Raw genomic sequence first — 20,525 nt, 5'->3', positions numbered from 1 at the left:
CCTGCTTCATTTCAACTTATTAACACAAGTTTTACTTATCTTATCAATTTTGGTCACTAGATCCCATTTACTCAGAATTAAATCTTATTTTTGAGGTAACAAATGCACCAAAAAAATATTATTTTGATTATAGTTAAGATCAGAGGAACATATTTTGATGTATATGTCAAAGTTTAGTCATGATTCTATTTTGAAACCATTTAAAACTTTTAATGGCAGCACATAACGATACCAGATGCTATACATTTAAATAAAACACGGTGAATAAAACATAATTCAATGAAAGTGTTGAAGTATTAAAGGATTCAAGTTGTTTTTGTGGCAACAGGATGATATCACACCTTAATTCTGACAGAAAAACATTTAGAAATGGGTCAAAATGAAGCCTAGGATGACAGGAAAGATAAATTAATAGACACATATTGATGAATTTGTGAATAATACAATTAAATAAGAGATTTGTTGCATTTTTTGTCAAAGTAATACAAATTCATAATAAAAATGTCCCACATCCCCAAAAAATACCAAGTTGAAATATAGCTCTCTTATACAGACATATAGACACACTCAAAATGAACATGCTAAACATCCATAAATAGCATTTACTGACCATATTAGGGAACCCAGCACCAAAATCAATAATGATGTGTGGTAAGAGCAACAACACAGTGAGAGGGGGAGAGTCAAATTGCCAGCTGAAGATTAATTTAACGCCACTCCTAAATCCTCTGAGACTGCAGCGAGGTTCTTCTCTGCTGTTCCTCAGCCCCAGTGACTTGTTTGAAGCCGTCTTTGATTGACAGGTACAAATCTGCGAGAGGAACAGAAAGCTTTTTTTCACTGCTCAGACCAGATGGTTGTGATAATTAACATGATACTGTTTCCATCGCAGGGGAAATCACTGACACAAGGTTGGTCATATTAATAGGTTAAGGTATACTGTATGCTGTGGAGATGCTGCGCAGTGCACTCACTTAATCTGATTACAGGGGGAAAGGTTGATTTAATGCGCTAAATCATTTGATTAGAACTGCCAAGTCACATTTGGGGAACGCCGTTCAGTGTCGGGGCATGGAGGTGGGCTGTCTGGTGGCTTCATCATGTTCATGCTTAAAGAAAATATGCTTCAGAACAAAACGTGTTTCCTCATTAGTATGCCCAATACTGCTCTGACTGAAGACAGCACCAACTGTGTCTCATTCAGAGCCTGGAAATATTTTGTGAGAGTGACATGTTGATATTAAATAATAGATACAGTTTTTTTAACTGATGTGTTTAGTGACAGCTCTGTCACAAGCAATGGCATGTTCAAGAAGTGAATGAATAACATGTTTTCTTCAGTTTTACCTATGTTTTACTGGTCATTTAAAAAGGTAAATTCATTATTTGTGTAAATGAACATGTTGTTTTACCCGTATACTGGTAGAAAGTCCCTGCAAAAACTCAAATTTTAAACATTTGCTAACATTATAAGGGACTTTACAAAAGACATTTTGAATAATAAGGATAGCTTAAGCCTATTTTTATATGCATGACCTACCATAGCCTAATTAATATTTTATTTGCACCCTCCACTTGCATCAAACAAAATGCAACACTATTACTTAGAGTATCTCCAAATATGAGACTATACAATTGGTACAACTCACCTACCCTTTATTGAGTTATACAGCTGTCAGAGTATTTGAGGTGTTTATCAGTAATAGACAATCATATGTTTTGTTTAATGGCAGTGGAATTACCAAAATTAAGGGAATCATGGCATAAAAACATGTTCCTTTTATTGAATTTCTCAGCACATGTTTATTTTCCTTAAACAAGAGTAGTCACTGCCTTTTGGTATGACATATTTAAATAAATAACAAACTCTACTTCTGCTTTTAGTGTTGATTTACCTTTTGCCAATATAACGACAAATAAAAAATGAATAGCATTCTTGTCCTATACTATTTTAGTGAAGAAAAAAAAACATAATACAATGTTGTCCTCATAATGCAAAACACACCTTTAATGACCGGCGCGCATAGAAATAAAACGCCTTTTTTCTTCTCTAAAGAGGAATCAAATAAATCTATGAGATGAGGGAACGTCAAAAGGCTCTCTCCTTTTCCCTTGAAACATTATGGGTGCAAAAATGGATCCCTCCCATTTTCTGACCCCCAGTCCTCTTAACTTATTTTCCAATAGATTTTACATAATATGTTGTTGCATTGTAACAGAGACATATCATTTATGCAACGTCTTAAATGATCATCCTGTGCAGTAACTTCCCCAGGTGTTCCCAATTGTTAGATATACAACATAGTCCTGCCAGTATTAATTTAACGACCATCCCAAACTGAGTTATAGCCATAATAACAGCTGCCGACTGTTTCAAAGAGCTGCTGTGGAGACCTGGGAATGTCACAGGGAGCCTGGCATGACAAATCACAGGTTTGATTTTTATAAGGGATCACACATGTCCGGTGACGCTGCGAGTGACAGCCATCGCTCGAACGCGGCCTTCATCCTGAAAGAGCAGCATCAGCAGCTCCACGTGGACAGCAGTGTGAGAGCCTGCTGCTGCTGCTGTGGTGGCACCCTCTGGCTGCTGGAGACTGGTTTGTCTCCAGAGGGTGTAGGAATCTGTGTGTGTGTGTGTGTGTATGTGTGTGTGTGTGTGTGTGTGTGTGTGTGTGTGTGTGTGTGTGTGTGTGTGTGTGTGTGTGTGTGTGTGTGAGAGAGAGAGAAAGAGAGAGAGAGAGAGAGAGAGAGAGAGAGAGAGAGAGAGAGAGAGAGAGAGAGAGAGAGAGAGAGCGAGCGTCTGGGGGTCTGAAACCGGAAGTTGTTCAGAGCCAAAGTAAAGCTGCAACGTTTTTGTTTGTATAGTATCCCATAATGTGTTGCAATTAAAGTTTCCTTTAATGCCATGCTAATGTGGTTGAGTTGACCTTTTAGTACATTTATTTTATAAGTGTACTTCAGTACATTATTCATTATTTTTAATAGTTCAGAATATTTCCATTTCCTGCTAATTTACACCTCTACTTAACTTCAATGTAAAAGCACTTATATCTTATTTTTGATAACATTTAACAAGATTTAATGTCAGATAAATAATATAAAATAAAATCATGGAAAATACGTGTTGTCTTTTTTCTAGTTCATGAACCCTTCAGGCAATTCAAAATCAGGAAAGTATTTGAAGTAAAACCTTTATATATATATATATATATATATATATATATATATATATATATATATATGCATTAAAGAAAAGAAAAAGAATAGTGCATTAATAATTAAAGTCAAATAATATAAAACTAATTGTAATGTAGTGTAAAATTAGTTTTAATCTGGGTAGTTTGCGCAATTGACATAATACTTTTAATTATTAATTGTACTTGTTACAGTCTGGAATGACTACCAGTAAAATACTTGTACACAATCCACCTCTAATACCAGTAGTGACAATTTGAAGATCCTGTTTATCTTATAGCAAGAAAAGCAACCCTTCGAATGACATGAGACCCCATAAATAGAATTTAAATAGCTCTTATGGTGACTTGATGTTGTTTGTCCTGGGTAAGATGCTGGTGCTGGTTGTGGCTGAATGCTCCAGCTCTCCCCCCCCCACCCCCCCATCCATCCACCCAGCCAGCAGCTCCAGCAGCAGTGAGCAAACAGATGTCTGAGAGAGTGCCCATCGCCGGCCGGCCTGCCAAAACCACCCGCGGCCCTGGAGGCCTCAACGCCAACTCCTTCCAGGGAGGCTTCACTTCCCGCACCACCATCCAGCACCCTTCCCAACGCCCCCACCTCCACCACCTCCTACCCAACCCATCCGTTTACCAGGGAGATATATAACACACAGTGCAATTAGAAACAAAGCTAAAAAAAAAAAAGTCGGAATGTTGAAAAATATGAAACCACACATCCCCAAAGCTGCTTAAGATTTCACCAAAAATCAAAAGTCTAAGCAAGGGATGGGAGTACTAAAAGAGGGCGGGATGAACACACTATGCTCCTCCCATTGGGAGTGTGTAAATCTGGTAAATAAAGGTTTTTTTTTAGAGGGGGGGTGGAACCACGGGGCAGTGTATTCTTCCTGCTAATCTCACTGTCTTTTTATGTGGTCAAAAGCAGAGATTGTGACTCCTCCAAGGGATAACCAGCGAGCCTTTTATGGATTAACATCATAAATATCTATATTCCTTACAAGGAGTTAATTTCTTTAAATAATAATAATGCAGTTTAAGTTTAATTGATATGAAAGGGCCAGGTGAGTGAATGCAGCCTGTAGAATGAATCAATCAATTAAAGAAATAAGATCCTTTATGCTATACATTTGTATTTTGAATAATAAATAATTAATTAGTAGCTGAATTAAAAGATTTGAAAAACCTTCACAATCAGATCTTCAGACCTTCACCTTCAAAAGGCACTCACAATATGATACCAGGATAATTTGGGGTATTTATAATTAGTACATCTTACAGTCTTTTCCAGGCTCTTGAGACAAAGTAAACAAACTAACTAATATTTCACCTTTTTTATCATCTGCTACTGTTATTGTTTGTCATTGCATTTCAAGAAAGAATAACCTTTTTTAAATCATAATAGTTTGTATATAAATAATAAATCACACAGCTCACACACATTTTTTCAGTATCCATAATCTTCAAATTGCAGTGCATACAAAGAAGATGTTATTGTGCAATGTCTTTAATTATTGTATTCAATGTAACTTCCCCTGCCCATGCTTCAATATATCACAGTTTGCATGTCAGTGAGTTGCATGGCAAATGTCATAATAACATATTTGCTTTTGTATACACGAGAACACTGTGTGTTTCGACATCCTGTGACTTAACATTATTCATTTTTATGAGGTCAAGTAAATTATATTTGATATGTGTGACTGATTTTTCCCCCTTTCCCTATATGTGCATGAGTAACTGAGGACCCACATCTAAACGCAGCATTATAATACAGTCTGTTGATGTATTTTATAAGTGTGTCTGTGGGTTTATTACATATGCAGAGGCATCAGTGCACAGCAAAATGGAAAAATGCATCAATATATTCACAGAAAGGCAGGCCGTAGACAGCTCGGAAAATAAATCTACATCTGCCAGGCTCCATGCAAACAGCAGAGCCATCCTTAATGGTGAAACCATCGATGAAAACAGATAAAAATATTAAATATTCAGACATTCCTTTCACCCAGTATCAAAAGCGTCCAGATGTGAGGAGCTGAAGTTGTTATCATGAATCCAACGACAGGCATTGAAAGAGATTCCTCTGAATTTTCAACCATATAAAAGTATTTTATGGCATGCAAATAAATGGTAATTTCTGACTATGAAGGAAAAAAAACATGCCAATAAAACCCTATCATTTGGGACTAAAACTCCACAAACAGGAGATACTTTCAATTTGCTCCGCCTGTCTCCCCGCGTTAGATGCTTGCGATTGCCGCGAAATTAATCCATTTAACAATCTGTGGCTTAAATTTGAGGATTTCCAGTTTTTTTAGAATATCAATAAGTTCCAATTGAAGAGCGGATTCTTTTGCAATTCAGGCATGTGCGGGCGATAACGGCAGAGTTGGCATGAAGAGAGGCAGAGATGGATTAATTATGCAGAGAACATGGAAATTCTGCTTATCATCGCTTAGCAAAGGAGCCCAGCTCACATAATCAGAAAACGAGGATGAAAAAAAATAACAATGCAATGGCACCTTCCAGCCCATCATCTTACAAGTTAGATTTTTCCTGTAATTAAAAAGTAACATACAATTATATTCATATCTCATATGCAGACTATGAGTGGGTGTATATTAAATAATTGCATTGGGATATAAGGGTTGATGTATAAAAAAGAAAAAAGAGAGAAAAAAGGAGTTAAAAAAATCTTGCCTCGCAGGGGGAAAGCTCCCCTGGGTTGGATTGAACTACTTAAAACTGAAAACTTAAATTATCTCTGCAAAGCAAACAAAGACAGAGGCTAGACAGAAGCTAATGTATATTTATTTACTTGTGTATTTTTTTTAATGTGCACTTGGTTGCATTTTGCAAACAGGAATAATAATGTCTAAAGGCAGTGCTGGCAAATCCCTTCTGAGGATGTATGATATGGAAAGATATGTGCTGCATTTTGTTTCTCATTTCATGTCGTCTTCAGATTTCACCATCACAGTCGTGCATTCCAGGGTGTCGAGGAGCAGTGTTCAGCCTGCCAGTTCTCTGAGCTGCAGCTAATATGTGCTGGGCTTATGCTTGCATTTCTCTTATTCCTTAAAGAGCAGCAGATTAAACTGTTAATGTTGTACAGTAGTTACAAAAAGGTGAGAGGTTTAAGACCTGTTTTTCTGTTACCAACACATTTGCTTTAAAGGCAAAGGGTTAATGCCATAGCAGCCATCATATAGGTTGGATTTACAAGATGACGGTCAAATGAAAAAAATGCCTTTGTCCTCACATGCTTCAATAGGAATCTGTTTAACATCTGGCTAATAATGGTTACAAGCCCATAATGGTATATAACAAACATTTTGCATCTTCACAGCGGTTAGTGAGAGTGCTGATAATCATGTGTCACATTCAACAGTGATGCTCCTAATCAGGAAAAATCAGGGTGGAAAACATATAAGAGTTGTCATGTGACAACCCCACATTAAATAATACACATTTCACAAGTCATTAACGTGCATTTTTTGCTTGTCTCGTTTAATTTAGACAATATGAGTGCTTTGAAAGTCAGGTGATTTGGTGGAAAAAAAGAAAAAAATCCACAAAGAAAGGATGGGACTTTGACCTAGGAGATGCCTATTTGTGTCCAGCAACCAATAGTCAGTTGGCTTATCTTTTTCTAAATGACACTCCAACCTATTTTAAACAAAATTAAACTTTCATAACCAAGTGTTTTTGCTTAAATTGGCTACTTAAGCATGTCTTTACCTTGACTTCTTAACCTACAGTGTGTAAGTAACATATTAATGTTACATACGTTCTTATTTTAAACCAAACCACAAAGATGCCTAGACCTAGCTTAGATATTCTGTTGCCTAACCAACTAGTTTTGTTTGAATAAACCATGCTAAGAATGCGTTTGAAACTGCGACCATGTGTTTTTACGTGACTTAGGTTTGAAGTTCTGTTGCCTAAACATAACCAACTAGTTTTGTTTGAATTAAAAATGCTAGTGTGGTAGTTTACGCTGACTTCTTACATATGTACGTAACTTATTTTATGTAACATACAACTTTTGTAAACCAAAACCACATTGTTACCTAGACCTCAACAACTGGTTTGGTTTGAATTAATAATGCTACCCACGTGTTTGACACTTGGACCATGTGTTCGTAGATGACAGTTTACATTGACATCTTAACTAATGTATGTAAGTTACTTTGCATAACAAACGTACTTATTTGAACACAAATGTACCTAAATCGCACTAAGAAGTTCTGTTGCCGATTGGTTTTGTGAATTAACAATGCTAACCACGTGTTTGTTACTGTGAGCATGCGTCAAGTTTGACCTTTTAATTGGACTTTATTTAACTAATTTACAAAACATACATACTGTACTTGTTTTCTCTTAAAGCAGAATGTTTTACTTTACCTAATCAAGTGCATTTATTGTCCAAGATTAACCAGATGGTTTTTTTTTTAATTCGCGACTATAACCACAAGTTTATTGCTGCCAGCTCCATATTGTTGGGAATGAAAAATGTGTAATTAAATGACACACACACATCTTTAAATATGTATATGTGACACGCCGAACTGTGGCATGATATTTTACACTTCACGATGAGATTTTTTTTTTGCTGGTTGCTTTTATTTCTTTTTTCAAATCAAATGTTTCATCTCAAAGGGGAGTGGATGTGTTGCAGATTGTACATAAGAACTGATTTAGACTCAGCCTATCTTCTGTTATTTCTGTCATAAGCCTTTAGTGAATTATGGACCTCCTCTCTTAACCCATTCTGACTTTCTCAACCCCCAAAAGCAAATCCCTTGGAACTTCTCGAATCGGTCAATTTTTTTTATCCGAGATAGCTTTCCAGTTCACTTGCAGATTGCGGAAGCCTTTCAGACGGCGCACCTGTTGCAGCTTGAGCCTTGATTTCGCTTTTTGATCAGAGCACCCTTTGACAAAAGAGGGAAAGAAGAGGCTGAAGAAAAGGGAGAGGCAAGAGAAAAGATCCTTATCGAATGCTCTCCACCGGACAATGAATTTTCCCCTACCATTCAAATGTATCTGCAGAATGCTTGAGTGATTCATTACAGCAGATTCTGAAGTGTGACAATGGACCTCAGAAATGAGTGATGGTATCTTTTTGCTGATTTCATTTCCCTGATCCTCCTTATCCCCCTGGCCTGTGTACCTCTATTAATTAGAAAGTAGGGATTTCCACTCATCAACTGATGGGTTTCATGCTCTGCTCTGTCACAAATCTCCTGTCCACGCTATCTCTCCCCTCCCAACCCTCGGCTGCTTTGGAATGTACATACTCGGCTCCGGCTCCAATCTCAGCTGCGAGTCAGGGTGGCTTTGGCGATTCATAAATATTTATAAACCGATTAAGAAAGAATAATAAAGTTATAAGACAGTGGTTGGTTACCCTTGAACAGTGCTGTGGATGACTTCCTTGGAGGGGGAAATGTGATCATCCTCACTGCCGCTATTTTTTTTTAGGAAATCATTCTTCCTCACTGTTTTGAACACGGAAACTATTAGTTTATTATTTCATCACTCACATGAGCAACCAGATGAAACAATCATTAATATGAAATGTATTAGCTGCCATATGGTCAGAAGATTCAGAAACATGCAGCTATAGTGCAGCAGTACTGTAACAGCAGAATGATGATGTCAAATAACAAATAATGACAATTTAACCCTTGTATTATTAGTATTAATATTTCTCCTCATTGTTTGAGGCTTCACAGATGTTATTGCTGAAAAGTAATTATTATTATTATTGAAAAACAATGATTTTTCTTACAATTATTAACAAATTATAATTGCACCCAATAAGAAAATATTTAAGGTTTTACCATGTTTATGTTATTAGCGACCAATAAGGAAATATATGTTTATTTGTTTGTAATAAGTCAGTAACAGACAAAGCCCTGCACAGTGTGCGAACCTTCATCGGGACTTTACTTCCTGTATTTTTTCAATTATACCACATAGTCGAACTCTCTGTGATAACTAAAACATTGAAAACAGAAATCAAAAAAGACTTCTTGGGAATTTGGGAGGGAATGAATGTAAAAGTGTTATTCCTACTGGGAAATGATCATGTTTCTGTTAATTCCCAGGGAGGAAGCAAACTTGCGAAGAGAGGCAATTTTAAGAAAATCTGTTGAAAGCAATGTTTGGTTTTACACAGTATTCAAAAATAAGAAGGCGCAGTGCCAATTTTAATGCTTCTACTCTAAGAGTGATTTGTGTAGTGGTTTTGGTACGATGTCACACACTGAAGCTGCAGTAATGTTTTTATCACAAAAAAGATACTATATCTTTTCAAGCTAAAATTGTACATGAAACTGTGTGTGTGTGTGTGTGTGTGTGTGTGTGTGTGTGTGTGTGTGTGTGTGTGTGTGTGTGTGTGTGTGTGTGTGTGTGTGTGTGTGTGTGTGTGTGTGTGTGTGTGTGTGTGTGTGTGTGGCTGTATAATATTTACTGTATAATGTTTACTACATGAGGGGGCCCCTGCAGAAAAGTTGACATATCATAACAGATGGCCATCAGTATTTACTTGTATTTGAGTGTGTGTAGTCTCTTCTGTAGGATAGAAAACTAAAGTAAATGTACTCTGGAGCATTTCATTTTTTTGTCAGTCAGTAATTAGGATTTTGAAAATGTGACAAATCTCAGAGCAGTTCCTTTCTCACACTACAAAACAAAACATTTCATAAAATAAAAACAGCATTCAAGAAAGGAAAAAGACAACCTTTGCTTTCAGAGTGAATGCCACATTGCATACTTCCCAGCACACCTCTTGCTTAGATTTTTAGGGACAGTCTGACTCTTGAAAGTGCCATTAATTATTAATGATACCCAGCACGGCTGAAATGGCCAATTTCCCTGTTGTCTCTATGACTAGAAGGGTGCTTGAGGGCGAAGACCTGCAATTAGCTGCTTATATGTGGGTGGCCGTTCTAGACAGCATCAACTCTTGTTAGTAGCATGACTGCAGAGGAAAGGAGACTGAACCCCAAGACTAATTATCCCTTCCCTCTCCCTTAAATATGAAGACATTAAAGTTGATTAGTCTTTCTAATTAGGTTATGCTTTTTGATACTACTTGTGTTTTTTGCTTCTGGCTTTTAAGTGTGATAATCTCTTTTTTGCATACTTGCCTACAAAGTTATTCCATTGTAGTCACACACAGACGGGTATGACAAACATGGAGAAGGGAGCACATCTGGGTTAAGTCTGCATGTTGATGTCCATGTGTGTACTCAATATCTCCAGTTTTTCTTGCTAAATATGGGCATTTTTCAAATATTTTGGCATGTGAAGCTGTGTGATATTTCTTTGGAATGGAACAGTAAGTTGTGTGTAAATGTATTGAGTTGACAGAGAAAGGAAACCACAAGAGCCACTTAACCCAAGATGCTGCTTTCAAATAACAGCTACATCTGATATGCCAACCCCTCTCCCCCCTTTTCCATCGGCACACAGGGACATGACTGGGCAGAAAGAGGAGAGTCCTCATCTGTAAGATTAGGTTTGGCAACTCTCCTCCTCTCCTCTGGATGTCAGATCAGCAGAGTAAATTATATTGAGATCCTCTCAGAGATGACAGATGAAATCTGTCTCTTTGGGCTTGACGTGGAGCTGCAGGTGATACATGATATGTGATAAGGCGATGATGTCACGGCCGCAGGTGGCTCCCCCCCCCCCCCATGTCCCCTCTACTTCTGTTGAAAATGGCAGCACTGTGAGCGGCTCACAGAGAACTTTTATCTATTCCCATCTGTGTGGTCTCATGCGCAATGATCTTGGACTCCAGCCATCTCAACCTTCATGCCATTTAAGAAGAAAAAGAGAGGGGGGAGGGGCAGCGGGAGGGAGAGAAAGGAGAGGGAGGAAAGGGAGCGGGGGCTGTCTGATCCTGCTTTTAGGTTTTAAGGGCAAGTAAGCAGCTGTTTGACATGTTTTTGTTTGACATTAAGCTTTATATCTCATTTAAAAAAGTAGGGGAGTTTCTTATTTTCTATCACTTGCTCTTATACCTTGCATTTATATCTAACTGTTTGTACTATCGCTAACTTATTTAGTGTTTGTAACTTCTGAATTGAAACCTAAGGTATACTGTATTATTGTTCAAGGTTACCATTTATACTTGGTCTTGCAATTTATAATCTTTTTATTTATATACACTTTCTTTGTTGCATTGAATATCATCATGTCCTTACAAGGTTTTTGTAATGGAAATTATTTTAAATGAAGTTTAACAAAGCAATGACTGATCCAATATGATATTTTCTGTGTTATTATGGTATTAAAATCTACTATGATGCATAACTTAATACAGCAAAAGATGATTTGTTAAGAAAACGTTTAAACAGGTTAATTCAACATTAAAACTTATTTTTAGCTACAGATTAAGTGAATATTTACATTTTTAAACATTATGAACATGGATGTTGGTGCAATACTTTTGTTCAAACAATTGATTTGTGCAGTACTGAAACTGTCTCTTTCATAGTTCTCATCTAAGGGAAATTGGACTATAATTTACAAAATAAACATTGTATATAGATATATAGTACACATATCTATATATTATACATATCTGCCATATACATCTGTTATACATAATATATGCATCTGTCCATACCTCCTCATTCAACAGTGTAAAGTATTTAAATACTCTCAATGTATTCCACATATGTATATATTTCAATTGAAACCATGAATTTATTCAGAAAATATTAACTGGGGTTGTAAATCAAATGAAAATATTTCATTTTTATCATAGTCTTCCATACAATTGGACTTCCTGGCTTGTTTTTGGTCAATCGCTCACTTGTTTTCACACCAAAATGTGCTTAAGAACAATAGCAATTTCCTATCCTATCAGTGTTTTGTTTAACTGTTGATATAGGCATTGGAATTTGTTTTTGTTTTTTAAAAGCTGGTTGTGTTGAGCCTAACTCCATGAGTGTGTTAACCCTGGTTGGAAATTAGTAGCTGTAGTTAAAAAGAAGAAAAAAACGATGTTAATTTCTACATTTGAAGCTTTATCCCATTTTTAGTGCAATAAAATTAGGTATGAAACACAAGAGGAGGATTTAAAAATAATACGTGAACAAAAGAATGTCAAGTTAAAGGGGTTATTAGCTTCCCAGTGCTGCAACTGAAGGGAGGGTGTTTTCCTGCCAAGCCTTCCTGAACAAACAGGTACGCCTGTACTTCTTGATAGGGACATCTTCACACTGCAGACACTGAGTGGAGCTTGAAGGACTTATCATTTTGAAATGAGGAAAAGTAAATATATGTTGCTTGTCAATAATTAGGAATGCCTTGCCTTTTGTTTCTATGTATGTTGTTGTCAATGTGCCATTTTGGACTCAGCTGCACTTCAGAGATATAGAGGCTGGGCATGTTGTCTTCCCTGTATTGTGATATTACAGCTTGGCACAGTTCTTTCATGTTAAAGGATAAACACTGGCTAACAGTATATCAACCCCTCAAGGTTGTGTGTGCTTATATATAGAATATCTTTTAATATGGGCTATAGCATTGTTTTAAGGTATTTCCATATACAGTAATGCTGGAATTCAATTAATTTCTATGATTGTCTAAGCAAAACGAGACAGGAGGGCAGCGCTAAGGCACAACATTCTGCTAAATAGCTTTGAACTACAGATAGTTTCCATTAATTAAACTGGATTGCAAGTTGTTTAATCAATTTCAGAGCCCCAAACAGTGACAATCAAGCGCCTGCAGTGTGTGTGTGTGCATGTGTGGGAGTGTGGTCAAAAAAAAGAGAAGAAAACGAAAGCATTTGTCTGTTTGCAATGCTACCAGTGGTGCCGGCGAATAGGGTCTCACTAATTAACCTCCACGTTGATAATGTGCTTAATTACTTTATATTGTGATTTAGTTTCTTCCTAGAGGTTATTCTCTCTTTTCAGATTGCAGAAATAATCTTACATGCCTCAAAGGTGTTGAGCGGAGAATGCGATGCCCCAGTGAAACGCCGGTGCAAGCAAGCATCTGTGGATAGACTTTGTGATTACCAGCGCATTGACATCAATGGAAACCGTTTGACACCTGGCCCAGAGAGAGGGCAGCATCAGGCTGCAGGAGCTTTGATTAAATGAAAATAAAATAAAAAAAGACAAGCATAGTCGAAGGGGGGGGGGGGAACTTGATGTAATTTTGTCTGATCGCCACACTGGCCCTGTGTCCTATCAGGCAGAGGACCTCTCATCACCTTTAAATTTCTGTGGGCTCATGAAAAGACCAGACACAGGTTTGATAAAAAATGAAAGAAAAAAAACTATGGCAACACAAAATGGGGTGGAATGAAACTCTGATCCTCTGCCTTTTGATATCTGGTGGAGTCACTATGCAACAAATTACTTGTAGTACAATTCTGTGGACTAGAAATCATGCAGACTTGCTTAGAATGGATATACATGGGAACACATACTGAACTTTTAATTGAAATGTTGAAAATATATAAATACAAACATGTTTTTACCCTTAAATGGTTTTTGTATCCTTGGAGATATAAAGTCATTTGAAAGGCTTTGTCCGTGTGTAAAATAGGTCAAAATACAGTGTAATAACGAAGTGATATGGGTGTAATACGGAGTAATTATGCTGAAATAGGGCTTTGATATGGGGTGTATAAATATGTAATATGGGTGTAAAAACAGTAAACATGGGTATAATATGGGTGAAATACGGGTGCAATAATGGTGCATCATGGGTGTAGTAAGAGAGTAATATGGGTGTAATACGAGTGTAATAACAGTCTATTAATGTGTAATATTGGTGTTATAACAGTGTAACATGGGTATACTTTGGGTGTTATATGTGTGAAATAACGGTGTTATGGGCTGTAATAGGGTTGTTCCAATGTGTAAAACTGGTTTTATAACGGGTGTTATCTAGAAAATACTAATCAATTAATCTTAAATATTATTTATGTGTGATTGCCCATTTAAGGGTTGAATGCATTTTTCCATATACGTTAAAGATGCCACAATAGTGACAATTAGGAGTATTCAAGATTTATATGCACACTAATGACAGTTTCCCAGCACTGAATATAAAGGACATAGTGCAGGGTGGTTTATTTATGGAATTGCAAATTACCACAGAACTGAAATGAAAATGAGCTAAATACAGCTTCACTTGGTAATGACATGGGATTGTTCATAGATAACAACACACACCTGCATCTCTTCCTCCCTGCACACACACACACACCAACACACACACACACACACACCTCCCCCTCTTTGTTTGTTTTGTTTTGGGCAGTGAGGATAACACCTGCCTCTTCCCAGTTAATGGTCTTTTTAATTCATGGCTCAAACCCATTTAAAGGCGAACCCTTTCACAATTTGCTTAATTTCTGATGTCATTTCCACCCTATAATTACTCTCCTCTCCCTCATATTTATCAGTCAATGTACCTGCAATGAAAATATAAGACCTTGACACCACTTTTGCCAAATCAAAATAGTATTTAATTTGATGTCTTTGGCCGTCAAACAACATTGTTTGAGGGACGTAATTAGGACAAATGTATCTTTTTTATTTATTTTTTGGGGGATATTGCCAAGACATGTGGGACCTTTATGATAAGAAGGGGGGAAGAAAGCGTTTGAACACCGCTGCCCAGTATCTCATGGTTATTGTGAATGGCTTTCAGTAAAATTAATGGTGTGGGGGAGATTGCAGTGGGGCCATGGTATAAAACAGGATGCAGATGTGGTTAGAGGGCATCCAGGTAAGGAAGCAGTCGTTTCCTAAACAGTGCGCGGAGACACACACACACACACACACACACACACACACACACACACACATACACACACACACACAAACACACATTTGTGGTGTAAATGTGAGGCAAAAAAGGATCATTGTCATTGTGTGTTCCTACTACTCCCAACGTTCTCTCTTTTGTCATTTTTTTGCCCTTTGACCTACCTCGCTATTCTCTGAACATGTAGTGTTTCGTGGTCTCTAAGGCTCCCAGAGCTTGGTTTTGCTTGATACCTTTTTCTGACTTTTATTTTCTTCACAAAAGCTAATTATAAATAGAAGATGTTTTTAAAACAGCAAAGGCAAAGTCCCAAGGAAATGAAAGTTAGAGGGTAACAGCATGTAGAGTTACAAGAGAAATTTAAATCCGCTACTCTGCATGATTGGACTGCTAAGAAAATGGGCAGGGATGGCATGATTCACAGCTAGACAATAACTGCTGCAGATTGATGTCATTATATTATTAGTTGAAAATGGTTGGAAGTCATATAATTTTACCGGATGTAAAAAAAGGTTTGAATTTGTTCAGATTTATTTGTCAATATTGACGATCAGGTGCACAATATGACCAGTGATGTCATCTTAAAAGGCTAAAAACACATTGCTCTTTTATCTTAAAGGACAATATTAAAAGTAAAGATTGTTTGGATACAGAAAGAATCCTGTCATATATTTCTTATGTGAAAAATGATACCTTATAATGATAATCAGCCTAATTCTGTGGAAATATTTATTGGACGACACTGATCTATATGCACGTGGCGAGAAATATGTGCAACTGCGACAACTGCTCCCAGCAGAGTGAAAAATTACTCCTGCTCCTGTGTACAGCCAGATTTTTCTGTACACAACCTGCTATATGTTATGTTGTCAAGACTGATTTTTTTTTTCCCCGCTGCAAAGGAAAATTAATTGCAAAGAGGGACGAGAATTTGTTTTCATATTGGCTTGGTGGAGCCGAGTGCCAGGATGGTTGAGGACAGCTGTGGGGGAAGGCTGGCCGACCCGCTGCCTTCTGCCTCTCCCATGCCTAGCTGCACAGAGTCTGTGACAAAACAAGCCTCCAGGAATACTGGGCAAACACTGAGAGCCTCTCACTGGGATCCGCACTATTTCCTGAGAGCGCCACAGCCAAAAAAGCTTCACACTTCCAATACTTTTTTTTCTGAAATTGAATCGCTGCTTCCATATCACATTTGCTATCAAAGATACGAAGTAGTCATGATCAGAAAATGCCTGTTCAGTCAGTCGATGGCAAATATGAGCATCACTCGGCGAGGGTGCTGAAATTGCAAACAAACATGTTCTTTTCACACGCTCAAACAACTTGCAACAAGAAATAAGGTCAAGCACGCTGTAAGTGATTCCACCTCTTCTCAATCTGCGTGTGCTCTCACTGTACGAAGCTGTCGAGGCACAGCCAGGAGAGATGAGGGAGATAGCTGAGGTAGGAACCGTTTTCACACTGCCACAATTACAGGATCCGTCATTACATTGCTCACTCTTACTCAAATACAGATAGAAGCCCCCCAAAAATTATGCGCAGGCTAGGAGGAGAAAGTGGCTCACTTCTGTTTGCTAAATTAATCGCTTCCTAAATGGCTCCAGGCCAGGCAAAGTTAACATTTGCAGTTTCAAAGGTTTTCAGCGCTTGCAATGAGCCATGAAATTACTGCATGCCGTCGAAAATGGCAGCTGATGAAAAGCCCAAGGAGCAGGTCCCACAGGCAGAGAGAGCTTGGAAGTGAAATCTTAAACACAAAGTCTCATTTCTGATTCGGATCATGGTGGAATTCAGAACCAAAACTGGAGAATGTGCGAGGCCCATGTCCGAAATCTGGACAGGTAAGTGTGACAATACAGATGGGGAACAGCTGTTTCTGGGCTGCACCAGGCGAGGAAAGGAGGCGAGGTGAGCGCCGAGGTTGGGTTGAAGGAGCATAATGATGATGTTGAGGGGCTCAGCTGCAGCCAAAATGGACTGACCCAAATTAGGTTTGATTAAATCACTGGGGTGACGCTGCAGTTCTGCAGAGATCATTAACATCAAAATGATTATAGCGGGAGCAGTTTGGCTCAGCAGAACCCAGCCAGTTCACACCAGCAGACATACTGGAAAACTCACATTTGCATATTGAGTGATATAAAGCTGGAAGCACGTCCACAATCATCTGAAACAAAGGAATTCATCCCCTCTGCTTTTAAGGGGCCCTCTTATGCCTTTGGGGGTTTTCCCTTTCCTGTAGTTTGTTATAGAGGTTTTTGTGCATGTAAATGGTCTGCAAAGGCTAAAATACCAAAGTTCCAGAGGGAGATTCTTTCCCACACACGCCTCCTTGCCTGAAACACCTCCATTCAACTCCTTTGTTTCATTTTGGAACATAGTGACATCACTATATAACTATTGCGCTTCTGTTGGCTAGCGCCCCAATACATTGCACTTGATTTGCTAGGGGGAAGGACATCCCTATGCAGTTGACCAATCACAACAGAGCCGGCCAGCTAACCAATCAGAGCAGACTGGAATATGGTTTCAGACAGAGGGTGAAAACAAGTCCTGCAGCACAGACACAGAGCTTTTTAAACATAAAATAATTGAAACATGTTACAGTACAGGCACAAATACAAATATAAAACCTGAAAATTAGTATAATATGGCCCCTTTAACTCTCAGAAATTCAGGATTTAAAATAATACAGCCAAGTAATCCAAACAGCAAAATGACCACAATTAGGAGTTTAGTATTTTACTCTAAAAATAGCATTGATCATCTCTAAAATGTTGCAAATTTCTTGACTTTTGATTCCACTATCCTGTTAAGTTGGGTAAGTCATACCCACATTTCCTCAAAACTCCCACTGTGCCTGGGATCTCCACTGCCTTGCCAAGGAAATAAAAAAAAAATCCTCCCCCACATATCAATCTGCAATCATAGAGCCTAGCGGACACTTCGGATTGGAGAAACTTTGACCTATTTTTCAATGTTGGAGTGACCAACCAATTTAAGAGCCAATTTGATTTTTTTTTATTGAGCATGTGTGACATGAAATTAGATCCTCAGTTAGTTTATATCTGGGAGGGTTGGCTGATAATCATTCGATGTTGCGTATGTATCTACCTCTTCTCAGACTAAAATGATTTCTTATTTAAGTCCAGCACTGGCATGTCAGCTGCAATGTAAATTAATTTTGAATTATTTGGTTCAAAACAGGGGGACACTCTTCGTGGTGACACCACCTATTACTGCTAATAGAATTTTTGGGTATGTTTATCTTTCTGTTCATGTATTAATGACATTTAAATATGTTATGCCTCCACCATAAAACATTAAGTACTCTATTGTTAGGTCAAATTTGGAGTGAGAGGGAAGTGGTGGATGTTTATAAATGAGAGCTTAATTAATTAAAGAATGCATTACATTTTAATAGCGAATTGTTAACTCTGGCTGTCGCCTCATTAATATGTGCCCCGTGGGGATTCCAGAGCCATCATTCCACCAGCAACCTGCTGGCTGCAGGTCCTGTGGCTATGTTATGGTGCTCAAGATTGATAGTTGACATAGCAATTAATCACATGGAGGAGAGACCATCTCCTCTGTGTGTGTGGCAGTCACAAATTCTCAACAGTGATGAGATAATTCTGTGTTTTAAATCATTTCAATGAACAGAGGAAATTATGCTTTTTAAATAAGCATTAAATTATATATTGTTTGAAAACTGAAATGCACCCACGTTATTAAAAATGTCGATCAAAAACTCAGATTCTTTTTTTTTCTCCAGTTTTATGGCCATTTGAATAATTGAAAAAAGTTAAGGTTTATAGATGTTTCTGTTCCTCTAATGTAATTGTTTCTTTATTATTGATTTTTTTTTCAAAAAATGAGACTTTGTGACATGTTGAACTCCTAAAATAAAGAAAACAAAAGAAAAAGGAAGTTCCATACCAATGCTTTAAAGGAAAGGAAAGGATGTCCAAGTTAGAATTATATTCTGTCAAAGACGATGTCTTCACCGAAGCTGTTCACAGAGAGGGTTGAGACATTCTGTCTGAACAGAAATGTTGCTTGTGACTTTTGAAACGTGATTTTTTTTTTGCTTTTAATTTCATATTTTTTATGAACTGACCCTTTCATAATTTAACTTCTGTAGGCGAAACCTCACATCATGAAAACATGTTAACACAGCCAAAAGGGCAAATACATAGCTGAGGAAAGTGATGTTGTTTTCCTTTAAGGGAAGATTTTTGTCACCTTACTGCTTTCCAATGAAACTTTATAATTTGATTTCGCTACACATTTCTTAATGCACTTAACATTTTTGTAAAGCACTTTTGAATTGCCTAGTATTGAAAGGTGCTATATAAATAAACATGCCTTGCTTGCCTCACTTCTAATGGCAATTTTGGGGTAGCCATGTCACTCATAAAACACGCACTCTCCTCCTTTGAAACAGTAATGCTTTGTTTTGGCGGAACTAACCCTTGCATGTAAATTAGAAATCACATTTTTACTGCAATCTCATGAAATCATTTCTATATAACATAGTTTTGTATTCTAATCCTGATACTGTGGGGAGAACCTCCCAGCATGTGAGAAACATGTTAACACGAACATAACAATGCCACGCTGACTGGCCAAAGGGCATACAAATCCCCGCACCCCTTGAATAGTGTTGTTTAAAGCTTCTCCCTGAACCCATTGCTCTGAAGACGCCATTTTCTCTCCTTTCACTCCTAATTACCATAGCCTCTCCAGAAAGTCCTCTGTTGCTCCATCTGTCCCCTCAGCCACTGACAGAGATGCTCTAATCACCTCGCATAGCAGGGCTCACATGGGAAAAGACTACACAACCACCATACTGTCTCAGATATAGAGCCGCTACTGGATGCCAATACCTCACAGGGGGTAAGCTATAAACACTGGCCGTAGCCTTGTATGGGATATGTTCAGTGATGTGCGCTGAAATGGATCCATCTCATGTTACAGATCTCCCACTCTGCCCGACAACACTAATGCCAAATGAGGTTTTGTATGAAGTGTTTGTGACATGCCGGCAGTCCATCAGCAGCTCAGATCAAAAACGACACCCGAGGGATGCTGCTTTTTGGAAGGACACTGCAGGTTAGCATTAAGCTACATGCTATATGTGGACATTACATATCACAGCAGGACGTCGTTGGAGGAAAAAGTTGGTTTCAATGTTAAAAATATATCCAAAACATGGATCTAATTGAGACAGGAGAGAGAGAAGAGCAGCTTAAAATGGAAAAGAAACGTTACTTTAAAAACGCTGCATGTTTTCCAAAGCCATGCCTCCACAGATCCATGCATTATTTAAGCGTACTCTGTGTGCCCCGCAGCTCGATATCTCGCCCTCCTTGTATTTGATTCTGTCATTCTCACCCAGGTTGACACTTCCCGACTTCTCATTTTTCGCTCTACCCTCTTCTCGAGGACTTTCATGTGCGCCTTTGTCGGGCAACGCAAGTTTCCTCATCCAAAACTTTTTCC

This window comes from Eleginops maclovinus, chromosome 3 (genome assembly GCF_036324505.1).
Source record: "Eleginops maclovinus isolate JMC-PN-2008 ecotype Puerto Natales chromosome 3, JC_Emac_rtc_rv5, whole genome shotgun sequence".
Classification (NCBI taxonomy): domain Eukaryota; kingdom Metazoa; phylum Chordata; class Actinopteri; order Perciformes; family Eleginopidae; genus Eleginops; species Eleginops maclovinus.
This window is presented reverse-complemented; position numbering follows the sequence as displayed.